This window comes from Fukomys damarensis, unplaced genomic scaffold (genome assembly GCF_012274545.1).
Source record: "Fukomys damarensis isolate Sample0158 unplaced genomic scaffold, DMR_v1.0_HiC HiC_scaffold_14, whole genome shotgun sequence".
In the NCBI taxonomy this organism is placed as follows: domain Eukaryota; kingdom Metazoa; phylum Chordata; class Mammalia; order Rodentia; family Bathyergidae; genus Fukomys; species Fukomys damarensis.
In genome coordinates, this window is record NW_022900926.1 from 795,524 (window position 1) to 804,072 (window position 8,549).

The 8,549-nt window shown below is 38.8% G+C and overlaps 1 protein-coding gene across 2 annotated transcripts in view; it reads right to left on the reverse strand.

Annotated features, from left to right (window-relative positions):
• The window catches only part of Gopc (golgi associated PDZ and coiled-coil motif containing), a 28,090-nt gene that overhangs the window by 19,258 nt on the left and 283 nt on the right, over positions 1 to 8,549 (reverse strand). The window lies entirely within an intron of this gene.

The following is an 8,549-nucleotide window of genomic DNA, read 5'->3' on the forward strand; positions in this document are numbered from 1 at the left end:
TTTTGCATGGCCTTCTAAGTCCACCCTGCAGCTCAACTGTACAGGACCAGCAGACTCCAAGGACACCCAGAAGTCACACAGGCCAGTGACCACTGTCCTGGACAGTGCCCAGCACCCCTTTGTTATAACTCCCAAGCAGGATGGATTTCATTAAGATTTCGATGCTGGGAGAATTAACACTGGGCACTGAATCACCACAAAGAACAGACATGAGAACTGAATAAGGCAGAACACTCCACCTCCACCTCCCCTTGCAAGGGTTAGGAAGTAATCCAATTCTGCTGGTTTTTGCAGTGCTAGGATCACACCCGGGGCCGTCCATCCTCAGAGCTGCACTCCAGCTCTAAAGAACAGGATATGCAGCAACATTCATAAACCTCCCTACCTGGGAAAGTATGTATCCCTATGTGATAAAAATGTCCACAGACTGGCATTCATTTATTACATTATCCACTGAAGAAAAACTTACAAAAAGAATCACCTCGGGAAAGATGGTGTTTTGCACACCCTGAAGACTATTCTAAAAGTACAAGGAAGCCTGACCTAGAAAGTCCTGTTCTTCTCAGTAAAAGAACAAAATGACCTATGAGATACTATGGTCTCTAAAACAAAAGAATTACAAAAAGTAAACTGCAAGTTAAATTTACATACCCTTTCTGATAAGAATGTAGGCATGCTGTATTTTATCAACAGGCATGAACTGTCTAGATGCCCCATTGTTTTACCCTTTAAACCACAAACAGCACAATTTATTCATAAGAGAGTAAAAACATCTGGAGTTAAGAAAGAGGCAGAAGTGGTATTTAATGGGTAGACCAAAATGCCAATCAGTTTTTATTTTTTCATATTTAATGTTTTAATTGCAAAAAGCCAACAGAAACAAAATGAAATCCACACATAATCATATTCTAAAAGAAAAAGAAAACAATGTAGCATAAGTCTATTACATGAACACTCGATTGAAGCAATGTCTTCTGATAATGTTCAACTCAAAAAGTAAATAATTCTTTAAAAAGAAAATATAGATATCAAAATTCAAAGTGCAATTTTGGGGGATAATTATTTCAAATTTATTCTAAATTAATAAAATTTAAGTAAACTTTCTTAAGTAAGATGGAAGCATTTTCGCTAAGAAAAATCATTGATAAATTTTATGTCAAGATTAGAAATTTCTATGTATGTAATAGAAATCCTTCTAATGTATTTTAGAATGAAAAGGACCTTAGAACATGAAAACTATGATTACAACAATTACTACTTAGATAACAAAACCAAGGCCTATGGAGGCCCACATATTTTCAGGCATTATCTAGCTGCTGGGAGAAAAGCAGCACTAGAATCCAGTTCCCTGACTGCCAGGGCAGAGGAGCCGAATGATTAAGCAAGTGACGGGAGGAGAAGCCCCTTTCTGTGGCCACAGTACCTGTCTGACTGACAATACACCACAAAGCAGGCAGCTAGCCACCTGCCATGTGGCCGGCAGGCTCCACAATTACCTTCTGTTCTTGTCACATTCACCTTTTCCCTTAAACAGTTAAAGAGATTGGAAGTTTCAGGCTTTGAACAATTTGCTCAAGATCACACATTATTAAACAAAAGACCTGAAACCAGTCTGGCCATAAAAAGTGCCTGGGCATCTCCCACCTCACCCTCTTTCCTACCCTGCACTTTCAGTCCGGAAGAGGAGAGATAAAGAGGCGCGCTGATTTCAACCTTCGCCCTTCGACTGTTGACTGTATCAAAGAAAAAACAGTTAAACATTACAGACTTTATGTACCTCATTTACAGAAAAAAATAAAATGATCATCAAGACATTCTTTCCCTAGAACTCATTAAGGCTGAACCAATTTCATTCCAGGTGGGTCCTTGAAATCCTGACCTCTACTTCACCCAATTCATGAAATCAGCCTTGGTTCCTAAGGAGTGCTTCTCAAATTGTGGTCCCTGGACAAGCAGTATCAGCTGGATGAGCTGGGAGGCAAACAATCAGCAACAAAGTCAGGAAGCTGTTGCCCTGTGTTCATCTGTAGTAGTTTAAATGTCAGGTCTCATATCTAAGTCTCTGATGCACTCCTGATTGATTTTTGCAAGTAGTAAACAATACATTTCAAGCCTTCCAGCCTACCTAGCACCACTTTCTGAAGAAGCCACCCTTGCCACCCTGTCAAAGCTGGCTTATTGCAGGGAAGTGCATTTATTCCTGGAGTCTCTCCCCTGTTCCACTGGTCCAGGTGTCTCTTTATACCATCATCGTGCTCTTCTGGTTACTGTACCTCTGTGTCTATTCTGAACCAGATAACGTGATGCCTTTCAGCTTTGTCTTTCTGTTCTCAAGACTGTTCGAGCTATTTAGTCTTCTGTGGTACTGCTCCAACGTAGGGTTATTTTCTCTATTTTTGTGAATCAGGTCATTGGCATTCTAATAGGGACTACACTGAAGCTGTAGTGTGGACATTTTAACATTAATTCTTCCAATTCATGAACATGGAATCTTTTTCATGTGTGTGTGTATGTGTGTGTGTGTAACCTCTTCAATTTCTTTTATCAGTGTTCTATAATCTTTGATAAAATTTCAAAAGTCCTGGCAACAAAAGCAAATACAGACAAATGGGATTACATCAGACTAAAAAGTTGTACTGCAAAGGAAACCACCAAGCAAAAAGATAATCTTCAGAGTGGGGAACATATATGCAAACTAAACATCTGATAGGAGGTTAGTATCCAAAAATACAGATGGAACTCAAGCAGTTCAACAACACAGAACTGAATAGCACAATTAAAAGTGTATAGAGGATCTGAACAGATATTCCTCAGAAGACATACAAATGGCCATTAGCTATATGAAAAATGCTCAGCAGCACTGGTTAACAGGGAAATAATACAACTGAAAACAACAATGAAATTACCACCTCACTCCAGTCAGTGTGGCCATCAAACTAAAGATAAGTACAGGTGATGATATGAAGGAAAAAAGATTCACCATGAGCCAGTCGTCCCACACCTGCGTATGTAAATACCCGAAGGGAATGAAATCAGTAGGTCAAAGTCATAAGAGCCAAGATAAGGCATTACCTAGGTGCCCACCGAGGAGGAGACGGATAAAGAAACACGGTGCACACACACAATGGAACACTACTCAGCTGTGACAGCGTGACATCCTTTGCAACACGGATGGACCTGAACAGTTACCCACTTCTCAAATGTGACATCTTCCAGGTCCATCTACGTTGCTAAGCGGGATCACCAGGCAGAGAGAGACAAGCACAGCGTGAGTGCCCTCACAGAAGGAGCGAGCACAGTAGTGGTCACCAAAAGTGAGGGAGAGTCAGGATGGGGTGGACAGGGAGAGGGTATCTACTGGGCAGAAGTTTCAGTAGGGAGAAGGAGTAAGTCCTAGTGTCCTACTGCAAGGCAGGATGGCGATGGCAACTTGTATTTCAAAATAGCTAGAAGAGTGCTTAGTAAATGTTGTCCTCATAATAAGTAAACATCAAAGGTGATGAATATACTAAGTACCCTGATTCAGTCCTACAGTTCGTATACATGTACTGAAATACCATGCTGTGCATCAGATGTCAATCATAAACTAAATTTTAAAATCCCAAGTATACTGCACAAAGTAGAAAATGAAATATGTGAAATGGAGAGACAGGATTCTAACCAAATAACATCACAGGACTATCATCACCATGCGTACGCATTTAATGTAGTATATCTTCATTTTATTTCTTATAACATACTCTCTTTTAAAACATCCAAACTTTTCTACCCAGAAAATCCCTTTCTAATATAATTCTTACTTACTGGATTTTTGTAACATCAAAACCAAAGTAACTGTTTTACTCAGAACTTCCTATTATTCTCCTTTGTCTAGATCTGAATCCTCTGCCTTTATAGTCTTCTAAAAAATATAGCTACACTTTTTCTTCCCAAATATAAATTAGACTTACAGTACTTCTGAACTATCTTATGTATAAAAATGTTAATTACTTTACCTTAAGCCTCCCTCTAAAAGCCTTGATTTGGGAAAAGAATCAAACTAAAACAAGAAATAAGTGAACATCAAGTCGCACAACAGGGAACTGGATGCAGCTCATGTTTCAGTGCATCATACAAGCATAACTTTTGATTAAATTTTAAATGGCCAAGGAACTTAAGAAACAATCTGGTAAAATATTTTTATTTTGCACATGTGAAAATGCAGGCCAAAGACACGGATATGTGAGTTGCTCCAAATTTTCTGGCAATAACGGGAAAGCTGTGAGGAAGCAACTTCTGAGCTCCAAAAGAAATCACCTCCCCAGATCTGAGTCAGAACCACCTCTCAGCAAGAGCCTCTGCACTCCCCATGTGCACCCTGTGTCTGTGTGCACACTGGAAGCACAGAAACTTGTGTACATACACAGGGACACACACATAGGTACGCAAACAGGCAGACACATGCACACATTCCTTAAGTTGTTAAGGAATTATAAAGAAAACAACTGACTACAAATAGCAATTTAACAACTTAACTGTAAGGAACTGCAGCACAGAAAGATGCTGATAAAGACATACATGTTGTCAATTCTACCTATAATTGCTTCTGTATCTTTTACACTTTGAGGTGTGTATAAAATGTTATCTACTAGAAAGAAACAGTCATGCTTTTAAAAGTCTATATGCTGCTTGTGTCTAAAAAATGCGATGTAGGATGGAAGGTACAAACTAAAATTTAAATCTCTGGCATTTAAAACATTACCTAAAACTTATCATTCATACCCACTACTCTACTTTCCAAAACACTCATACAGTCAACAAAACAAGTGTAAAAAGTAAAAATCATAGAGATGGCAGGCTATCACTATAAAAGTATCTACAACTTGAGTACCAAATTTTATTTACTTATTTATTTTTTAAATTTTGCAATTTAAGGCAGGGTCTTGCCATGTAGTTCAGCCTGACCTTCTCAAACTCACAGCAATTCTCCTGCCTCGTCCTCCCACATGCTGGGATTACAGGCGTGCACCACCATGCCCAGCTCCTTCTTCCATATTCAGCCATTCCCTCAACTAGATGCTCCTCACCGGTATATGTTCAAGTTTATTTGATTAAACCAAAATGAAACGACACCTCCCTTGAACCGCATTCTCTGTCTATCCAGCCTCCCTCACTCTGCCTTTTCTGCACCAAACGTAAGTGTGTCTGTAGAGACTGATTTCCAGCCCTGTAGCCTCCAGACCCTGTAAAATGGGAGCAATCATACCAATAACCACTTTGTGTGACTACAAAGAATGAGACAGGTCAGTTTAAGTACAACACTCAGGTTAGATCCAGGCCCATCGGCACTGACCACCCAAGTTAGTCAAGAGCACCCTTGCTGGTGTCGCTCAACCCCACAGACCCACGCAAGTGGCCCAGGCCCAAGACCAACACCACTGGGTCATCCTGAGCCCTCTTCCTCCACTGTTTCTATACAGGTGTTGGCAAGGAGTAAATCATTTTAAATACTAATTCAGGAACTGCGCAGGATAAAGAAGATGTGATAGAAATGTTGTTTTGTTGTTATTTTAAAGGCACAAACAAGTAAGATATTGTATTTCAAGACAGAGAGGCAAGTTTTTCTAAAGTATTAGTTCACAACCTTTGTTCTTCCCCAACACACCATCTATCAGCTACTACTACTATTACTACTAGCACTACTAGTATTAATACCTGTGCTACTGGAAATACTAGTAACATCACCCCTACCACTGGGCTACAATGTTATGGAAGGAATCAGTAAGTGACACGCAGACAGGCAGCAGAATGGAAGTAAAATAACAAATTTACTCATCCAGAAGAGTCAGTCGCACGTAAGCCGTGCCTGGATTGACTCCTCCTTTTATAGGGTTTCACGGCCTTGACTTCATTTGGGTGGTTACAATTCATTCTCACAGTTCAAATCATGGTCACAGAATAGGTAATCTTTCTAACTCAGACGTAACGGTTCTTTGCAGTTGGGGAGTTTACCTTTACCATTCGCCTAGTTTTTCATGGGGTAGTTAGCTTTCAACCCAGACGTAACGGTTCTTTGCAGTTGGGGAGTTTACCTTTACCATTCGCCTAGTTACCTATTCTAGTTCATAGGAAACGGGGGAGTTCAGGGTCAGGGGAGCAAATGTTAGCAATGGGTTCTTTGATTTAGACACTCTTTCGATCATGTGGCTCCAGTCTCACTGGAGCTCAAGACCCTGACGTGCCCTGTTAGCTCAGGTAAGATCAAATGCCTCCTTCAGCAATTAGTGCCTTCAGTGCCTGTTAGTTCTGAGCTAAACAAAACAAACTGGTGTCAGAGACAGCAGAAGCCATTTTACATTGTAACATTTATAGGTTTTTGCTTTTTATGAAAGTTTTCCCTAACAACAACACAGTGAGTACAAAGTGAGCCTCAAAAAAAAAAAAGATATAATTAGAAATGGATCTATCTCAAAAGTCCTGATATTCTCTGCCATCCCTTATCCTCTGTAGATATCTTCTATCTTCCTAAATTTAACTCTGGCATGAAGCAGTCACACGGGTGTCATTTATATTTAATTTTAAAATGTTTTTTTTTTTTCAGCAAAAGTGTTTTTCTAACACATAGATTACTATGAACTGCAGTGTTATCTAAAACTATAAGGACTGAGTAGAAAGTCTAATCTGCAAGGCTACTCAAGAACAATTTAAATCACTCACATATATAAATTACTTGGAGATATCTGTGATGATAATATAAAAATATTTAATTATGGTAATATGGTTTTACAGTATTAGTCTCTAAAACCACTAAATTTTGGTATTCGTTACAGCAACCAGAAGCAGTCTCCAACATTATGTCTTTGGGGCCATTGATTCTAACATTAGAACTAATTCATCTGATTAAAAGAAATGAAACAGAGCAAGAAAGTATAGCAATCAGTTACTATTCCAAGATCTCAGAAGACTGACTGATGTTGTGCAGTTAGTGTATTAGCAGTCCTCCTGTAAAAGACACTGCTGACAATGACTCTTTCCAAAGCAACACACAATAGATTCCACGAAAACTGTACAAATGCTAGGGTGTGAAGATTAACACCAAAGACAGACAGTGATCTGTAACCGAAAATATACATAAACAAATAAAAAACATCAAACTGCATCTCTCTCTTCACCATTTTCTAAGATTCTGAATTGAGGGTTTTATGCGTGTTGGAAAAAATATGCTCACATACTAGCATTTCTTATTTTCAAAAAAATATGCTACCTCCTAAGCAGGGACATGAAATGAGAATACATAACTATAATTTTTGAAAAAGAGACATGTATAGTTTATTACAACTCAATACTTGTCCAAAATATTTAGATAAAAATTTAACAACATCTACTCAATCTAGTTCCTTCAAAATTAGATCTTATATTTGATATCAAAAAATAAGTTTTGTTTTCTTAGGCCATTTTTAAAAATACGACTGTTTCATTTTCAAAAAGCTCTTTATTCCCAACAGACTTAAAAGTTGTAAATGACATGACAGTTTCCATGTGATCAAGAGCTACTCTTGATACTTGTTTTTAAAGATAAAGTACTATTTCTAAAAAGCCATCAGACGCAATTTCACTACCAGCTACATCTAACAGCTACATTTCAGAAGTGTCACTAATCAAGAGATATTTTCATTTACCTACAATAAGCGATCGCCTTAACATCAGCATATTCCAGCCAACATTTTCAGAAAGAAGAGGTTAACTGTCTTCTCAAGTGGAGAAGAGTCATAAAACCTGCGTATGAAAATCTACGTTAATCAAGGGTTAATTATACCATGTTTTCCACGGTTAATAAGAAAGAGAATACTGACCACTAAGGACAGGAGGTAACGCTTATCTGGCAGAGATATTAATCTGGACGCTCAATTCTTACAACTAGTAGCAAAGATGTCTTAGGAGGATGTTAAGGCTCAAAGAGCTCGGCACATCACTGGTTATCCCGTTTTTATCTAAACGAAAGACCCATTCCCTAACCGCCTAGTTAGAAAGTGCAGTGTATGCAATAACGTTCATCTCTCAAGATTCCTAAATACTGCAATAATGTTCTATGTTGTGCACAATGTGCTAAGTTTTCTTATTTTGTTTGTTTTGGAATCGCCAGCACTCCCCACACCCACATTCAGGATCACAGACTAAACAAATAACACTTCTACAAACTCTCAAAAATATATATATATTTTGGGAAATAGAGCAGAGTACAAACACATAAACCCCAGTGTTAGAAGTTACTTGAATAACTACAAGGACCTCGGAAGACTCTGCCTATAACTTGAGGACAAACGTAAACGTGAGCCAAAAAAGATAACGATACCATGTATATATTCCATTAAGTTTTCCTAGAGCTTTGATTAGATCTCCCTAAACAGCTCAGGTACTTCTTTTTATGCAATCAGATGTTGATCTGTAATACACAAAAGAATCCAGGCTGTGACCGTCTGAATACACGCCAACTGACCTATCCCTGTGAAGGAGATCTGCACAGCGGAGGCGTCGGGAGGTGGGCGAAGGCACCCTCCCGAGGCTCTGGC